Below are 19141 nucleotides of genomic sequence, written 5' to 3'. Positions count from 1 at the left end.
AATTATCTGGTTCTCGGCAGAAATACTTCCAGCCTTAATAAGTAAAATATCAGAAATCCAAAATCATTTGCTTCTTGTAACCAGTTATAGAAAACAAATTATTTCACAATGCCTTTTCAGCAGGTCTGATTTGGGGGTGTAAACTGTAAACAATAATGGTGTATCTTTTGTCGAAACAATGAATCTAATCAAAGTAGATATAGTATTAATTAGAATTCATCTGCCTCACAGGCATTGGGAGGGGTAGGGGGTATATTGGGGTTCTTGGTGGTGAAAAATAAGTACTGGTGAAGGGAGAGGTGTTTGATCATTGCATGACCGAGACTTAAACCTGAAAGTTTTGTAACTTTTCCCACAGTGATTCAATAAATTAAAAAAAAAAATCTTATTGTGCCAGGCACATGGGGCCATAGTGTCTTTGCAAGAACCAACTCAGAGCTCTCAAACAGTGTTCGGGGGCCCTAGGGGCCCTGCCAGCAATTCTTGACCAACCAGGCCAGAGGGTCAATGTGAGGGTCCAAGGGTGGGGTCCTACAGTGCTGAGGATTCCTGAGCCCTCCCCCCCATTGGTGCTTGGAGCTTGCAGGATCATACCCGGTGATGCCCAGGGCTTCTGGAGCTGCACCAGCGATGTTCTGGGGACCACGCGGTGCTGGGGAACGTGGTGCTAGTGACAGAGGAGGAACAGGGGGCAGCCACATGTGAGATAAACACCTTCACCCCTGTACTATCTCTCTAGCCCCTACTGGTCATTCTTGATAAATGAGGGAAAGGGTAGGGTAGGGTAGGCAGGGTAGGTGACTTACTCACGGTTCTGTAACTAGGAAGTGGCAGAATTAGTACTGCCGCTCCAGAATCTCAGGTCCCAGCCTCACGGCCATTTGACAGTTGCCGCCAGTTCAAAGCACGGAAGCAGCAGATGGGAGCCAGAGTGTTGGCTGATGTCTGGGGTCACTTGAGGTCAGCTCACGTTGAGCCTTCATCCTGGCCTCAAATGTCTCAAAACTGTACAGACACATTCATGTCTCTGGGCTTTAGTACCAAAATAGAGAGTCAAGTGTCTAGTGACAGAGGAGGACAAAGGCCCTCTCAGGAGGACCTGCTCTTCCTTTCTCTTTAGTCTACAATTCTAAATTTAATTCTTCTGCCCCAAAGAAGTAGCTTGCCTTTTTCCCCTCTTAAGTAACTATAATAATATGATGAGCTTATACACTTCAAATGTACTTTCACTCAATTGCCACTAACAGCCCAAAATATAAGTAGGGCTGTTCCCCAGAGCCTCGTGATACCCGGAAGAACGACGCATTCTGCTATCAGTGTGCTCCCAAGAACCGCATTCTGCCATCAGTGTGCTCCCAAGAAAGAAAAAGTCACTCAGGAGACTCAGAAAAGGGTGGGGTGACAGAAATTTTATTAATAAAAGAAAGGAGCACCAAGCTGGGAATTATTCTCCCCCCCATCTCCAGAAGGAAGAGAGGGAGGAAGGAAAGGAAAGAAGGAAGAAAGGGAAAAACAGGGAGGAGGAAGGAAGGGAGGAGGGAGGAGAGAGGAGGGAAATGAGGAGGGGAGAGGGAGGAGGGTGGAGGGAGGACGACAGTGTGAAAGATGAATACTGGATCTGATCTGTGTTATATAGAGACCACACGAGGAAATAGGCCGTATTGATGATGATAATTCAATGACAATTCGACTTTGGGCCACCAGGCACAAGGGAAAGGGTGGGGGAATGGAGCTCGAACTCAGAGGGACACAGGGACAGTGGTGGAGGGTCTTGGGCACTTTGGTGGCAGTGGGGTCCAGTCACTTTATACATCCATACTACAAATGTTAACATGACTGTGTTAGGGCATGACTCTGGATCTCCGACCACAAGCAAGGACCACGCAGGAATGCAATCAGCAAGCAGGTAGTTTATTGAGCTGGCTAGCCAGGGTTAAGCCATCAGGCAAGACCCTGAACTTCTTCAAAGGGGATCTTCTATAGGCCTTCACTGGCCGGTACAGCAAAGCCCACTCATTTCATAGCGAATAGATTTGTAACAACATATACTTTCTTCCCCAATCTATTTAAAAGTACATCACTCCTTAGTCTATAGATTCAAAGATCAGCATTTATGTACATAGGCATTGTGGCTAGTGGGTATCTGGTAACTCAGACATTTGATTATCTTCTATGTTTACCTGGATCCCTTTGATTCTCAGCTCAGGGCTCCTGCATTCCAGTGGAGAGGATAAGGGAAAAGTTCCTAACAGAGGTAACAGATAAGGAAGGGCTAACAAATGGTTTCAGAATTTACATCCCAATAAGGAAGGGTCAACAAATGGAGACAAAATTTACATCCAAATTAGGAAGAGTCAACAAATGGAGACAGAATTTACATCTCAAGGCTTTACCAGGGAGGGGACAGGTAAGGAAGAGTTACTAATTAGCAGAGTTTAGCTCTGGAATTTTTCTCAGGGTCCCTAGGGACCTTATAACTGTAACCATGTGAGCTCAACTATAATAATAACATTTTTAAAATTATGGGGGTGGTGGGCTTTGGGCCACACTCAAAGATCCTCAGGGCTTCCTCCTGGCTCTGCACTCAGGAATCACTCCTGATGGTGCTCGGGGGACCATATGAGGTGCCAGAGATCGAACCTGGGTTAGCTGCATACAAAGCAAGCACTCTACCCTCTGTGTAATCACATCCAGCCCCCGATAATAATTTCCTTAGGAGCCGGAGCGATGGTGCAGCGGGTAGGGCATTTGCTTTGCACGCAGCTGACCCCGGTTCAATCCCCGGTGTCCCGCATGGTTCCCCAAGAGCTGCCAGGAGTAATTCCTGAGTGCAAAACCAGGAGTAATCCCTGAGTATCGCTGGGTGTGACCCAAAAAGCAAAATAATATTTTTTAAGTCCCTTTTACTGTGTCTGGCATAGTCCCTTTTAAACATACATCAAGGCCAGAGAGACAGATTACAGAGGCCTTAGGTGCTTTCCTTGCATGCAGCTGACATTGATTTGACCCCCGGTACTACATATGCTCCCCTGAGCACCACCAGGAGTGATCCCTGAGCACAGAGCCAGGAGTAAGCCCTGAACATCACCAAGTATGGCCCCCAAATCAACAATAAATAATGAATAAAATAGTACATGGGGGACATGTGGAGCAAGGGAACACAGGAGCAGGAACATGTGTTGGGTCCTGGGGGCAAAGGACCCCTCTTCCTTACTGCCCATCTTTGAGCACTCCCAGGCTTCTGCCCTACCCTTGCCACCTTGTTGGGTTTCCCTATGCTCATGGGGAGCGTCAAAACCCTGGCACTGGGAGTCTCATACTCAGCAGACGTGTTAATCCTAATTCGGGGGCATTTGAGGGTTTTGAGATCCGCATCCCCAGCCAGGCGCCCTGGTTCCCTGTGTCAACATTGCCTGGTGGTGCCCTCGGACTATTGAGCCTGCTCCATCCAGCTCATGTGCTGGTGGAATTGTTCTGAGAGGGCCAACAGCACAGATCTTTATCTTGGCCTCTGAGGAAACGGGCCCAGAGAAGTCACATTGTGTAGGATAACACTGTTTTGTCCTTCCTCAAGCAGCTTAGGTCACACCCATCCCAGTGCTCCCCAGTCACTCCCATTCCTCTGTTTATCTGTAAGCTTTTGTCTGTGCTCTCCTCCCCAGCCAGTTAATCACCTTTTCTCCCTAATCAGATCCTCTTAGCTTATAAGATCAGATCCTCCTAAGGACACTGAACTTGTAAGCAATGTCCTTTCTGTATGGAGACAGTTAATATTATGCTTTGTAACTTGGGAGTTGATTGACTCCAAATAATATTTACTCCTGGGCATCTGCTTTCTTGACTCAGTTGCCCTTAGTTCCTATAGCACCCCAAAAGCAGGGTCCCAATGAGGGACTGAATGGACCCAGGGCAAGCTGTGAGCTACCCTGACATCGAAATAGGCCAGGCCAAAGTGCCACGATACTCAACTATAAGTTGAGGGCATGATCATGGACAAATGCTGTCATGATCCAAAGTAAGTAATGACAAGACTAGGACCCTGCTGGGGCTAGGAAGACTAACCTGGCTTGAGGACTGCAGAATGTATAATGAGATGTTTATATCGCTTACTGTGCTCACACAGAATGACATTGCTGGAAATATTAGAAGTTGATTTACTACAACTATTTAAGTAGATTACTAGCTGAGGAAAGAACACACCCTTGTTAGGATCCCACCCTTGAGCAGATCTCCTAGTAATCTGCAGTAATATCTTTAGATGAGATTTTATCCTTGAGTTAATCTCCTGGAGGAGTGGTCTTACCTCTCTTTGTTGATTTGTTAATGTTCAACCCACCTTTGTGTCACCACCCTATGTGATTGCTATATAAACTAAGAATATAAGCTCGGGGGAAGCAGAGTCAGAAGTGAGAGAGCTCGGGCTCCAGAGATCCAGAGTCAGAGCGAGAAGGAGTAAGGTTCCAGATTGGGATCCAGGAGAGAAGGAGGCAGAGGAGAGACAGGAGTGAAGAGGATTGGAATAAACTACAATTGATATCGACCACCCTGGCCCTCATTTCTTCCTTCGTCTGCCCTTGGCCAACAGCCATTCTGATCCAGACCACACACAGCGGCTCAAGAGCACCAAGCACGGGCGGTGAGATAGAGCCGTCCAGAGAGCCCATGAACACACAACCTTCAGCATGCTAAGATTTTACAACATTGTTTGTTCACGTTTATGCCAACTACAAGGCATCAGGCTTTCAGCCCTCACTGTGATTCTAAACTCTTGTTCATGGGACTGGAGTGATAGCACAGAGGGTAGGGCATTTGCCTTGCACATAGCCAACCTGGATTCGATCCCCAGCATCTCATATGGTCCCCCGAGCACTGCCAGGAGCAAGAGCCAGGACTTACCCCTGAGCTCTGCTGGGTGTGCCCCTCCCCCCAAACAATAAATAAACAAACAGCTAAATAAATAGAATGAGCAACATTACTTTTTTCACGTAACCATATGAAATGCCTTTCATTGATGGAGGCATTTTCCTAATGAACTATCAGCTTGACCTAAATTGATGGGGGCAAATCTTTGGGGATAGCTTTGTACTGATGTCCACACAGAGTCTGCATGGAATCTGAACAGTTGTTAAAGTTTTCACTCACCTCTAGGTCTAAATTTTATTTCTAAATGCATCTGTTTGTCTAAAACTGTGCAGTCATTGACAGCCCCAGAAGAAAGAACAAACCACATAGCTCTTATTTAAGTGCTCTTCCAAATGCATCATTTGGAATGCTTTTGGTAGTAGGCAACAAAAAAGCCTGTTGACTTAAATAGTAAGAGACGTTATTGGTTCTCATGATGAAGGGCTTCTGAGATAAACTTCACGGTTAATTTAATCCAGCCATTCACAAAATCTGCTGACTTTTGATTCTCTAAGTTCTCTTTTTTTTTTTTAAATGGGCCACGTCTAGTTGTGTACAGGGTTCTTCACTCAGGGATCATTCCAGGCAGGCTCAGGGGACCCTATGTGGTGCTGGGGATTGAACCCGGGTCAGCTGCATGCAAGGCGAGCACTCCACCCACTCTACTATCACTCCAGTCCCAGCCCTCTTCTTCTTCATACGTGTTTAGTCCTAACTGATGTCCTCCATAGAAGGACATCAGACTGTCCCTTCCTGCTCAGTCCCCTAGGAGCAGGCAAGAATCCAAGCCATGTAAGTGGAGGGTCATGGAGAGTATCATGCTAAGTGAAATGAGTCAGAAAGAGAGAGACAGACATAGAGCGACTGCACTCACTGTCACTGTCACTGTCACTGTCCTCCTGTTGTTCATCGATTTGCTCGAGCAGGCCCAGTAATGTCTCCATTATGACAATTGTTACTGTATTTGGCATATCAAATACGTCATGGGGAACTTGCCAGGCTCTGCCGCGGGCGAGATACTCTTGGTAGCTTGCCGGGCTCTCCGAGAGGGGCGGAGGAATCGAACTCGGGTCGGCCATGTTGGCCACTTGCAAGGCAAATGCCCTACCCACTGTGCTATCGCTCCAGCTCCGACTGCACTCATTTGTGGAGTATAAAGTAACATAATATGAGACTAATACACAAGGACAACAGAGACAAGGGCCAGAAAGATTGCTTCATGGTTGGAAGCCTGACTAATGAGCTGGGGGAGAAGGCAGCTGGGATGGAGAAGGGATCACTAAGTCAGTGAGGGCTGAAGGAATTGTTCGGGATGGGAGATGTGTGCTGAAAGTAGATAAAGGACCAAACGTGATAGCCTCTCAGTATCTGTATTGCAAACCATGATGCCCAAAAGTAGAGAGAGAGTATGAGGGAAATTATCTGGTATAGAGGGAGAAGGAGGGGTGGAATGGGGGAAGGAGGGACACTGGGGACACTGGTGGTGGAAAATGTGCACTGGTGGAAGGATGAGTGTTCTGTTGTATGACTGAAATTCAAACATGAAAGCTTTGTAACTGTAGTGATTCAATAAGGAAAGAAAGGAAGGAAGGAAGGAAGGAAGGAAGGAAGGAAGGAAGGAAGGAAGGAAGGAAGGAAGGAAGGAGAGAAAGAAAGGTATTTCTGGATATAAATGAAAATAAAGATATGAACTACCAGAAATGAAGGTCCAAAATAAAAGGGGTATTAAGAAGAAGAAAAAAAAATGATCTAAGCCCAAACCACCCAAAAGGAAGTTCCTCCTTCCGTTCCTTTTCTAATACTGAAGTCAGCGGACCACACCTGAATCCACACTGGCCTGGACCACAGGTACATGCCCAGGCCTGGAACAATTTCCTGAGCAAGAGGGCAAAGGTCAATAAAGAGTGACCGATCACCAGGCCCTGCAGGGCTCGAGAATCGCTCAGGAAATATAGGTCCTGTTGATTTCATAACTGTTTTACGCTAAGTTTTTTTGAGTAGCTCAGTGACAAATACATATAGAATGACGATTAGCAGTTGAGTCACCTCATTCCAATCAGAACATGCAGAGCAAAACAATGATATTTTCGATAGACTGCCAACATCTTTTTCAATTTAATGATGGTCACTGATCATGAAGGGACGGGAATATCCATCCCTGCTGGCAACACTTTGGGAAACAAATGTGACAATTTCTAGCAGATCTTCACTCTTTCACTCCAGCAAAAGGTACTCTGAACTCCGGTGATTCTATTCTGAGAAATTATCCCTACTCTTCTGCTCATAGAAAGATACCAGGACGTGAGAATTTGGGGTCAGGTTGCCCAGGTAGATATCGTTTATGAAAGTCTAAGTGAGAAATATCAATAAGAGTGATTAGGGACTGGGGTGACAGCACAGCGGGTAGGGCGTTTGCCTTGCAAGTGGCCAACCCAGGTTCGAATCCTAGCATCCCATATGGTCCTCTGAGCACCGCCAGGAGTAATTCCTGAGTACAGAGCCAGGAGTAACCCTTGTGCATTGCCATGTATGACCCAAAAAGATAAAAAAAAAAAAAGAGTGATTAAACTCTGGGCTTTCAAGTAGCCCTTCAGCACCCCAAAACAAAGAACAAGAAGGACTTCTGGCTTCCAGCACGGCACAGGAACTTCCATTAGTGCTCATTCTTCTGCCTATAACAGCTACAAATTCTGGACAAATGCAGGGTGGTGAGAACTGCTGGCAAGCCAATATTTTGTCTCCAAACTATTCTGCTGTGGCCCTCTGAGCTAGGGGAGGTGGGTGCCTCCCGTCTCCCACCATTCCTACAGAGCGTCTCGAAAGGGGCCCATTTGGGGCTTGCTCTGCTTACACAGCTGGGTTACCTTGACCCAGCCACTTTGCCCTCAGGTCCTAGTTTATCTGCAAGGAATGCTATTTCCTTTTGGATTTTTGTTTGGGGCCACTCCCTGTGGTGCTCAGAGCTCACTCCCATCAGCTGTGGGTGAGGTGGGGGATGGAGGTGGGAGTGGTGGGAGGAACATATGGGATCATGGGATTCCAAGAATTGAACCCATGTCAGGCATATACAAGGCAAATGCCTTCCCTACTGTACCATGTCCCTGGCTCATTCTTTTCAAATACATATATTGAAAAATCAAAGATACATATAGCCACCCTTCAGAAAGAAATGTGTGATTTAGTGAATTATTTTGTCAGTGTTTTTTTGTTTTTGTCTTTTTGTCAGGTGTGTGTGTGTGTGTGTGTGTGTGTGTGTGTGTGTGTGTGTGTATCACACCGGCGATGCTCAGGGTTGCTCTGGCAGTGAGCGCTCGGGGGACCCTATGGGATGCCGGGGATTGAACCTGGATCAACCACATGCAAGGCCGACGCATGTAGATAGTACCCACTGTACTATCACTTTGGCCCATCAGTAGCTTTCTAAAAATTTATCTCCTCTTCACTCCCTTTGTTGTTGTTATTGCAGTGATGGCGGGGGTAGGAGCTGCACATACGCCCATACGCCCTGTTGAGGGGCTCACACACTTAACTGCTGCTCGCCCAGGCTTACGCGTCGACTTGGGCCTGAGCACTCACCGAGGTTTGTGCTCCTTTAGCTCAGTGATCACATGCATGCTTGGCAGACAACGTCCCCACTGACTGGGGTACTCACACATCTCTGTGGCAGAGGTGCTCACCTGGGCCCACATTCCCTTGTGAGACTGTGGTGTGCCTGGACCTCACAGTTCTAGAGCAGAGCTACCAAGTTCGAACAACAGCACCCCCAAGATCATGCTTGGTACATGAGGGACACCAGAGTTTTGAACTCGTGAACAAACGCTTGCAAGGCAGATGCTTAAGACACTGCACACTGGGCCAGAGTGATAGCACAGCAGGGAATTTTGTTTGCCTTGCACGCAGCTGACCCGGGTTAGATCCTCGGCATCCCATAAGGTCCCCTGAGCCACCAGGAGTAATTCCTGAGTCATAGAGCCAGGAGTAACCCCTGAGCATTGCCGGGTGTCACCCAAAAAGCAAAAAATAAAACAAAGACACTGCGTAATTCCTCCCTGCCCATAGGGAGTTAATTACAAGCTCAAAAATGGAATTTTATCCAATACCCCCAAACCTGGCTCTCTGCCAATTAGATTTTCATTCCTGGGAATGGACACTGGTGAATTTGACAAGTTGCATTTTTTTATCATTGACTGAATCCTAAGGTTTGTATTCTATAGTATTACACAATGTCAATCATCGGATAAGTCAAATCGCGTTGCTGCCCATGGGCACAGCCCCACACCTGGGTTTCCACCAGCTGGGAACACCATTATGCGTGCTCGCACTGGCCCAAGGTCCACAGAATTGATCTTTCCTGCCACCACACACAGCAGGTGAAGGCCACACCCAGTTTGAGGTCTCAACCTGAAAGATTTCTTCCAAACTCCTCCCCATCCGTCTGTGGTCAGCTCCACTGTCACCTCCTTGGGGAAGCCCTCCATGACTACCCCATCCAAAGACTGTCCCTTCCACTGGGGTTCTTGGGGAGAGTCAGCACCCAGCTTGTTGGCTGGACTGTTTATATATCTGTCTGCCACACGGGGGCCCTTGAGCTTTGCAGAAGGATCCGCGTCTGTCCTGTCGCTAACTTCCTCCGTGGCGCTCACAGCCCGGCCTGGTATGTGTCACTTCTCCATAAATACGTGTGGACTAAATACCATCCGGTGAAGTCATTTTCCTTCTATATCCGAGACCTATCTCTGTCACAATGACATTTGCGTCCCCGGGGAGAGAGAAGACAGGGAGGTCAGCAGGAAGGATGGCGTGTCTGCGGAATAAGGCACACGCTCACTCGCTCGCATGAAGGGGCCCGAGCCTCACCACCACCTGGCAGCCCTGGCTTCCTCCCAAACCCCCTCTGCCCCATCTTACCCCCCCCCCCATCCTCTCCTTTCCCCCCTTTCTCTCCTTCCCTTCTCTTTTTTCTTTTTTTTCTTTTTGGGTCACACCCAGCGATGCTCTGGGGTTCCTCCTGACTCTGCACTCAGGAATGACTCCTGGCGGTGTTCAGGAGACTGTATGGGATGCTGGGAATCGAACCCGGGTCAGCCGCGTGCAAGGCAAACACTCTACCGGCTATGCTATCGCTCTGGCTCCTCCTTTCCTCCCTTTTCCTCCCTCCTTTTTCTCCCTTCCTCCCTCTTTTCCTACCCTCCTTTCTCCCTCTCTCCCGTCTACCTTTCTCCTTTCATCCCTTCGTTCTTCCCTTCCTTCCTCTCTTTCTTTCTTTGTTCTTTTTCTCTTTGGGGGAGGATGGAGACTTGGGGAGCACAGTTGGTAGTGGTGCTCAGGGGCTACACCCAGCCCTGCTCTTGGAAACATTCCAGCGGTGCTCAGAGATCACACCTGGGCCTCCTGCCCGCAAAGTCGCTGCTCTCGTTTCTAAACTCAGTGCCAGAAGATTCACGGACTCGTGAACTTCTGCTTCCAAACCTCAGGCAAGAATTTGAGAGATTGCACTGGAAGATTCCACAGTTACTCAACAAATATCTCTGCCCGAGAGCCCTGTCTTAGAAAGTGATTGTTTGTTTCGAAAGCTTGGCTTGGACCACATCGATTTTTTTCTAGAAAGAGCTATGAAGAAAGAGGGTCATTCGTGGTTTAGTTTGCTTCGATTTTAAGGGCACACAGCAGGTGATGCTCAGGACTTTCTCCTCCAAGCTCTGCACTCAGGGATCACTCCTGGGTTCGTATTGTTAGAGTCCAGAGTTGACCACCCCTCAAGGACAGAGAACAGAGCCAATAATGCAAATCACATAGTGAGATTTACTGTTCCAGCTAGCTGGGGTCCAAGTATCTGCCCAGCACAGCGGGCTTCAACAAGGACCCCAAGCACCAGGTTCAGCAAGTTCTTATACTTTCATTTTGACAAGTCAGCATTACTCAGCGGATTTCTATTACCTTTAGTGTACACATATTTTTTTGTTGTTGTTTTGGCCTGCAACATCCAGCCCACTCCCTGACAGTTGCATTCCGGAGACCTAATCTCCTTCCGGGGATGTAATCTTTGACAAAGGCATCTGGTTTTTCTGCTTTTCTTGTTCCTGGAAGAGGCCTAAGTTACTCAGACCCTGTCATGGCAGTTCTCCAGCTAAGTGAATCCCAACAATATGTGGGTCGCAGGGATCAAACCATGGTTGACCATGAACAAAGCAATAGCATCACCGTGGTACAGTCCCCAAGGCACCAGGACATTACTCTTGTAGGTGGGAGAGGAGATTCGCAACAGAAGCGGGGGTTTCTGCCATAGCTTCACTCCTGCCTGGCTCTGCCGCTAGAGCTGTGAGAACCTTGGATGAAGTGGGAGGCGGGAGGAAGCCTTGTGAGTGTTCTGGTGTGGGGACAGAGCGGAAGCACAGTGGGGAGGGCATTTGCCTTGCACACGGCTGACCTGGGTTTGATCCCCGCCTTCCCATTAGGGTCTTCCAAGCACCGCCAGGAGTAACTCCTGAGCATCGTTGGGTGTGACCCCCCCCCCCCAAAAAAAAAGAGAAGTGTTCCTGGTGTAGGCAGGCCGATAGACAGGGAAAGGCCCCGGCGCAGTGGAATTTCTAAGTAATAAAGGAAGCATGTGCTTAGGCTGCCCGAGCTCTGTGCTGCTTCGCGCCCACAAGGCTGAGCACATGTGCCCCCGCCCCCCCCCGCCCCCCGCATCTCCCCTCCTGACTTTCAGGCTTTCCAATGTAATGCTGGGATGTGTGTAGGGGTCCTCTCCGCCAAGGGACTTCTCAGGTGAGCAGGTGAAGATGCGCGGGCCAATCTCCAGAGTGGAGAAGGAGCCATAAAGTTAAAGGTTTCACATCTTCCTTTCACATCTCAGGTGGAGAGTGAGTCACTCCACAGGGTGCTAAAAGTCCCCTTTAAAAAGCTGACTTTGCGGGGCTGGAGTGATAGTACAGCGGGTAGGGCGTTTGCCTTGCACGTGACCGACCCGGGTTCGAATCCCAGCATCCAATATGATCTCCTGAGCACCGCCAGGAGTGACTCCTGAGTGCAGAGCCAGGAGTAACCCTGAGCATCGCCGGGTGTGACCCCAAAACCAAAAAAAAAAAGAAAGAAAAAAAGCCGACTTTGCTAGTTGGGCTCCTTGGGGCTCTCCTCAGGCATTGTCACAGGGAACCCTTGGGGTCCTGATGTCCTTTCACGTTCTTATCACCGCCATTAAATTCTTGCCATTAAATTCACACAATTCTCCCTTCCTCCATCTCTTCCCAGTGTGGATTCTTCTCAGTTTCTCCATCTCCATAGAGTTCAGATTTGCCTCTCAAAGAGACAAGTTCCTCACGTGCTGTTGGACTCTTTCAGGGCTAAAACGCAATTTCTTCTGAGTTTTATTATTTCCTAAAATTCTCATTATCAGACCCTACCCTGTCTATCTTCCAGAAAATTATTGTTGTTGTTTTGTTGGGGTCTGTTTGTGGGTTTTGTTGGGCTGGAGCGATAGCACAGTGGGTAGGGTTTGCACACGGCTAACCCAGGTTCGATTCCTCTGCCCCTCTCGGAGAGCCTGGCAAGCTACCAAGAGTATCCTGCCCGCATGGCAGAGCCTGGCAAGCTCCCCATGGCATATTCAATATGCCAAAAACAGTAACAACAAGTCTCACAATGGAGATGTTACTGGTGCCCGCTCGAGCAAACTGATGAACAATGGGAGGACACTGCTACAGTGCTACAGTTTTGTTGGGGTCACAGCTGGTAGCCCTCAAGGAACCCTGTGAGGTTCCCAGAATAACTAGGGTCTCCAGCAAGCACATACTCAGCCCTTCGCTCTCTCTCTCCAGAGAAGGGTCACTTTTTTTTTTTTTTGGCTTTTTTGGTCACACCCAGAATTTACTCCTGGCTCCAAACTCAGAAATTACTCCAGGCAGTGCTCAGGGGACGATATGGGTTGCTGGGAATCGAACCCGGATCGGCCATGTGCAAGGCAGATGCCCTACTCGCTGTACTATAGCTCCAGCCCCACGGGTTTTTATTCTTTTTTTATTCTTTTATTCTTACTTCACAGACCAGGGTTACATTGGTGATACTGTGTGATCTGGAGATGAGACGGGGATTCCTATCTCAGGGCAGGACTCGACCCTTATCTAAAAATCATTGGTTTCTTAATTAACATTCGCCCAGAAATGCATTGAAAAGTAAAAAAGGAATGAAGCAAAAGCTCCCCCAGCTGCCTGCTGCCTTCCTAACAAACAAGCAACATTCTGATTTTCTTGGATCCCTCCCCAGATTTTGGGTGCTTCCCCAGCAGATGCATATGTACTTTTTTTTTTTTTAGTCACTCCCCGCAGGGCTTCCTTCTGGTTTGGCACTCAGGAATTACTCCTGGCGGTGCTCAGATGGGATGCTGGGAATCGAACCCGGGTTGGCTGAGTGCAAGGCAAATACCCTACTCGCTGTGCTCCAGTCCCGCATATGTACTCTTGTTCTCTCCCTCTTGCTTTATGTCAACTTGCTCTGATGGCCTCATTCTCATTCTGTACCTTATCTTTCTTTCCTCCTTAATGACACACCTTGAATATTGTTCTATGAGCATTGAAGGCAGAGAGTTTCCTCATCTCTAAAGCCACGTCTGTGGCCAGACATGCATATGCCGCATGTCCTTTAGGTTAGAAATCCACTGGATTCCTCTTGCAAACATTACCGTGGCTGCCTGTCCATTCGCCTTTTTGCAGCTCACGAGTTCTTCTGCAGAAAGCATCCCTATTAGCAAAAATGCATGCCAAGGGGCGTCGACCTTTTCAAGTTTGCCAGAATTGTCAAACTTCCCTTTATTGGACCGAATGCCTCAACAGGCCTCCTTGTGGGAGAGCCATTTCCCAGATTCAGATTCAACCTCCAAAGGGTGGTCGTGTGGCAGGGCCAGAATGTCTCCAGGCCAGGCCAGGCCGGAGTCACGTGACAGGGAGTCTGCTCTGAGCTTAACCTGTGACAACCCAAGGACTGTCATAAATAGCTTGACTTCTGGGCCTGGGTTCACCCTCCATATAAAGTCAGCAAGCTAGGAAATGGAGCGATAGCACAGTGGAGAGGGCTTTTGCCTTGCACACAGCCAACCTGGGTTCGATCCCTGGCATTCCATATGGTCTCCTGAGCACCACGCACCAGGAGTCATTCCAAAGTGCAGAGCCAGAAGTAACCCCTGTGCATCGCCAGGTGACAACCCCCCCCCCCCCCCCCAAAAAAAATGTCAGCAGGCTAGTTGGTTTGTGTGAGCCATGCTGATTTCCATCCATCTGCTGTAAGAAGAACTAAAACACCATCCTTGGGATAAGTAAAGGATAAATGAGTTATTTTTTTTTTACTTCTTTGTTTTTGTTTTGTTTTACCAATGCCTGACAATAGTTGGGAGTTGCTCATGGCAGTGCTGAGGTTAGGGGGTGGTGGGAGATCATGTGCTGTGGGCAAAGCCCATCCCGACCATTGAGCTATCCCTCCAGCTCAATACAGGACAACTTACCCTACTCCAGATGACTTTTATGAATTTGAAAAGCTGTTTCCAGGGCTAGAGTCAGGATGAGTCTGAAGGCAGGGCTGGGCGGGGCTCCTAGAAATGGCCTTGGCCTGAGAGTATTTCTGATAAGTTATCTCTCTGCATGCTGACTCCCGGGCTAAGAACCGAGAACAGTTGAGGCCTCCACAGCTCCACCCTGACATTTATAGCTCCTGGCACGGTCCTCCCTTCCGCATCCTCTGACTCAGAGGTCAGAACAGGCTGACACCCACACCAGCAAAGAGTCAAAGAGTTAAATATAGGAAAATAATACCAGGGGCACCTCAGGCACCTGGAAGTCACTTGTGATGGGAGAATCTTCCCTCTTGGTCATTTTCTATCTGGAGCCAATAGTATGTTCATTTCTCATCTAGGAAGTTCCTTAGACAATAGGACAAGACTCCCCCATAAGCAGTGATACAATACCGCTTCCCCCCCCTTCTTTTTCTTTTTGGGTCACACCTGGGGTTACTCCTGGGTCTGCACTCAGGAATTACTCCTGGTGTAGCTCAGGGGACCCTATGGGATGCTGGGGATTGAACCCAGGTTGGCTGAGTGTGAGGCAAATGCCTTCCCCACTGTACTATCGCTCCGGCCCTATAAGCCCTACAAGCGCTTTTGTATTCAACTTCATCTCTTTGGGGTGACCCCAAATGTGACCCAACTCCAGTCTGAGAACACAAAACTGCCTCCTCTTGAGTTAGACTGAAAAGGCCAGGAGGGGTACACACAGTGCCTGGGTTCCTGATTCTTATTTTTCTCTCTCTCTTTCTTTCTTTCTTTCTCTCTTTCTTTCTTTCTTTCTTTCTTTCTTTCTTTCTTTCCTCCTTCCTTCCTTCCTTCCTTCCTTCCTTCCTTCCTTCCTTCCTTCCTTCCTTCCTTTTTGGCCACATCCGGCTGTGTTTGATTTTACTCCTGGCCATGCCTGGGGGACCATATATGATGCTGGAGACCAAGGCATGCAAGGCAAACACCTGACTAGCGGTCCTCTTTGACTCACAGGTTCCTGATTCTTGTGCATCCCCAAGAAGGATTTCACAGAGAGCACAAATGTTTAAAGCTGACATTTCTTCAAGATGACAGCCAAAGCAGATATCTGACTGGGTTGAAGTGAAGCATTTGCTTAAGGGAAAGAGGAAACAGGACATTCCCACGTGCTGGGAGTAGTGAGTGTGTGTGTGTGTGTGTGTGTGTGTGTGTGTGTGTGTGTGTAGTGTGGGGGGGTCCAAGGAGAAACACATTGGCTTCCTTTGTTTAATCTCTCTTGAAACTTTAGTCTTTCTGCCTTTCCTGTTCTCTTCCCACTTCCCAAATGGGACAAAGGTTCTGGCCATATTTCATGTTTCTAAGGGTTGCCAGAGTAACTGTATACAGCATAGTGGTGGGAGAGAAACATGGAGAATTATTTAAAAAAAAAAAGTCAGGGCCCCAGCAAGATAGTTCAGTGGGTAAGGTAGACCTGGGTTTCTGGGTTTGATCCCCGGCACCCCATATGGTCTCCTGAGCACACCAGGAGTGATTCCTGGGTGCAGAGCTAGGAGTAAGCCCAGAGGCCCCCAGGCCCCCAAAATAAAGGCATCAGCGAGCTGAAGAGATAATACAAGAGATAGAGCTTGCATAAGGCCGACCCAGTTCTGCACCCAGCCTCCCCTCCTGGTTCTTCCAGGCTGACACACATTTGAAGTGAGTCCAGAGAGACAGACAAGAGAGAAAAACTACACATGTTTAATCGCGTGAAAACCTCGCGGGAGAGGTTATGACAGAGGCAGGAGCAAGAAAGAGGTCAGTCGGAGGAAAAGCAAAGGCAAACAAACTAAGAAGGAAGTGGGGGGCTGGGAGGGCCAGCAGCCTCCACTCTGATCAGAATCCGGGGGTGGGGGTTTTCCTGGGGAAATGTGGAGAAACCCCCAAAAGGGAGTTGTTTATACACCTGCAAGTGTCCCCTGCACAAGGACAAGCGTCACCGTCACCGAGAGTGCAGGCCCCCTCCAAGAGATCTTATGCCACGGGGATTTTGCTTCCCTTCCCTTCCTGGGGTCATCTCTATAGCACGCAGTCCCTGAGCCAGTGCATTGGTGGAAAACTCCAGAAAGCATCCTCAGGCTAAGACTTGATGGTGCTTGGTCCCCGGGGCCCCGACTCAGTCCTGTTCTTGTCCCTGGGCCAGAGCAGAAGCCTGGAACCATTCAGGCGTGGGCTCTGCAGCACCGAGATAAGGGCTCTGCGGCTCTCCCGTGTTCTTCCTGTCGCTTGGGCGATTGGGAGAGGACCCAAACCTCAGGGTCCTTATGCCAAGGCTTTCTCTCTGCCGAACGGGAAAAACAGCTCCAAGAAGCGATTCTGGATCGTCCACTGGTCTGACACGTCTTCACATTGGGTTTCCCGAGAACGCTTGGCCAGTGTGTGTGTATCTGTTTCTGCCTCTACTGTATAGTCCTTTGGGGTAGGAACCAAGATGTATTTATTTTTGGGTGTTTGTGTGTTTGATTTTTGGGACCACAATCAATCCACTACCCTCAAAAGCTATTCCTAGTGAGATGCTAGGGTGAGGGGTGATCACTCCTCTCTAAAATTGGGGTCTATGCAGTGCCAGGGACTGAGCCCAGGGTTCCTACATGCTAAGCATGAGTGCACTCTCTCTCTCTCTCTCTCTCTCTCTCTGTCTCTCTCTCTCTCTCTCTCTCTCTCTCTCCCCTTTATCTTTTTTCTTTTAAAGTGTTCTGAAAAAAACTTGTTTTAAAATTATAAAACCAAGGGATGAAGTGATAGCACAGAGGGGAGAGCGCTTGCCTTGCACGTAGCTGACCTTAGTTCAATCCCTGGCATCTCACAGTGTCCCCCAAGTACCGCCAGGAGTAATTTCAGAGGACAGAGGCAGAAGTAATCCTTGAGCATCTCTTTGTGTGACCCCCCAAAAAACAAAAATTATAAAGCCCAGGTGGCTCGTGAAACGATGCCAGTTGGAGAAGAGGGAGCCAGAGAGATCACATCTCGGAGAAAGTGCCACTACTGTCCGGCTTGTTTCACCTTGGCCACCCTGGGGAAGGGGGTCTGGTGGGGTTAGGACCGAAAACGTCTCCTTGCACAGTGGGCGCTGGGCACTGCCAGCATCACCCCAGACAAGTTGCACCTGCCATCCGCTTGTTCTTTGTGGGAGAAGTTGGTCCCCTCCACCTGAGTTTTCAGGGAGCAAGGCCTAGAATATGGGGATCTCCTCTGGAAAAGAAAAGCCACTACTGAGGCCGGAGAGACACTGCAGTGGGCAGGGAGGGTGCATCCCTTATCTGGATTAGATGTACCACATGTGGTCTCCCAAGCCTGCCAGGAGTGATCCCTGAGCACAGAGCCAAGAGCACCACTGGGCGTGGCCCCAAAACAAAATCAAACCAAACCAAAGAGTTGAGGAGGGGCTGCGGAGAGCCAGGCCCACCCTGGTTTCATTTCTGCTTTCCCATGTTCCCGCTGCACTGCCTACCATTGCAGACCAATTTTTGAATCATACCCTGTTGTTCTCAGGGCTTACTCCTGGCTCTGTGCTCAGGGGTTGGGAGGCCATCTGGGGTGGCGGGGCTTGGACCTGGGTTGGCTGTGTGTAAGGCCAGGTCCTTCCAGCTGCACTATCTTTCTCTCTGGCCTCTCTCACATTCTTATCACAGACTTTTGTTCCTGTGGTAGCTTTTTATCTCTGGGTGGCACTGAGGTAAGATCAGGCCTCAATTTATCAGGGATTTATACAGGCTTCAATTCCTACATCACTAAAGCGGTCCTGCCTTCATGCCTTTGCGCTGGTGACTAGTCTCTGTTTCTGTACTCCCGGCCTCCAACCCATTGCCTGGGGCTCTCTGTATTTATACTTTCAAACGAAGGTAAACAGTGAAAGTTCCCTTCCCGGTTCCAATTCCACTTTTTTTTTTTTGGGTCACACCCGGTGATGCACAGGGGTTACTCCTGACTCTTCACTCAGGAATTACTCCTGGAAGTGCTCGGGGGACCATATGGGATGCTGGGAATCGAACCCGGGTCGGCTGTGTGCAAGGCAAACACCTTACCCGCTGTGCTATCGCTCCAGCCCCACAATTCCACTCTTGTCCCCATATCCAACCACTAGTAGCAGCTTGTTTCATATCTTTCTAGAATGTTTCATCTGGAAAGCAAACATAATACTGCTTTTCAAAAAAAGGTTCTAAGGGTGATTACTGTTAGGGACTGTGCTAAGCACTTCATGGTTGTTCTCAATTCACAACAGGCCTATGAAGGAGGAGAGGGTTTTTTGGAGGGGGGAGGGCGAATCTCCCAAGTAAAGTGGTTAGGGGCCCCGGAGCCACTGTTGGGGATACTGGATTTGGGTATCGGGGATACTGAGTCGGGCTTTCCTTCAGCAGATGTGGGAGTTATCAGGGCAGCCCACAGCGGAGCAGTAGAGGGGCAAGGGGGGAGCCTGAGGTGCCAGGGACAAATCTCAGGGCTTGCGTGTGCTCCTTTGGTTCAGGCCTTTGAGTTCAGTGTCATCTCTCCAACAGAAGGTCTTATTTTTATCCCCATTTCACAAAACAACAAACAAGGGGAGAAACTGGTATAACCAGAATTTGAATGAACCAGGCCTGCTGAGTTCGGAGCTCACACTCGGAATCTCTATTGTTCTGTCACTAGCTTCTGAGATTTGGAATGTCATATACTTCTCCATAGTGACCTGTTTCCTCAATAACAAAGTTG

The sequence above is a fragment of the Sorex fumeus genome, unplaced genomic scaffold, assembly GCF_029834395.1.
Source record: "Sorex fumeus unplaced genomic scaffold, SorFum_2.1 ptg000083l, whole genome shotgun sequence".
NCBI classification, from domain to species: Eukaryota; Metazoa; Chordata; class Mammalia; order Eulipotyphla; family Soricidae; genus Sorex; species Sorex fumeus.
The sequence above is the reverse complement of the archived record's forward strand: the minus strand, read 5'-3'. Positions refer to the sequence as shown.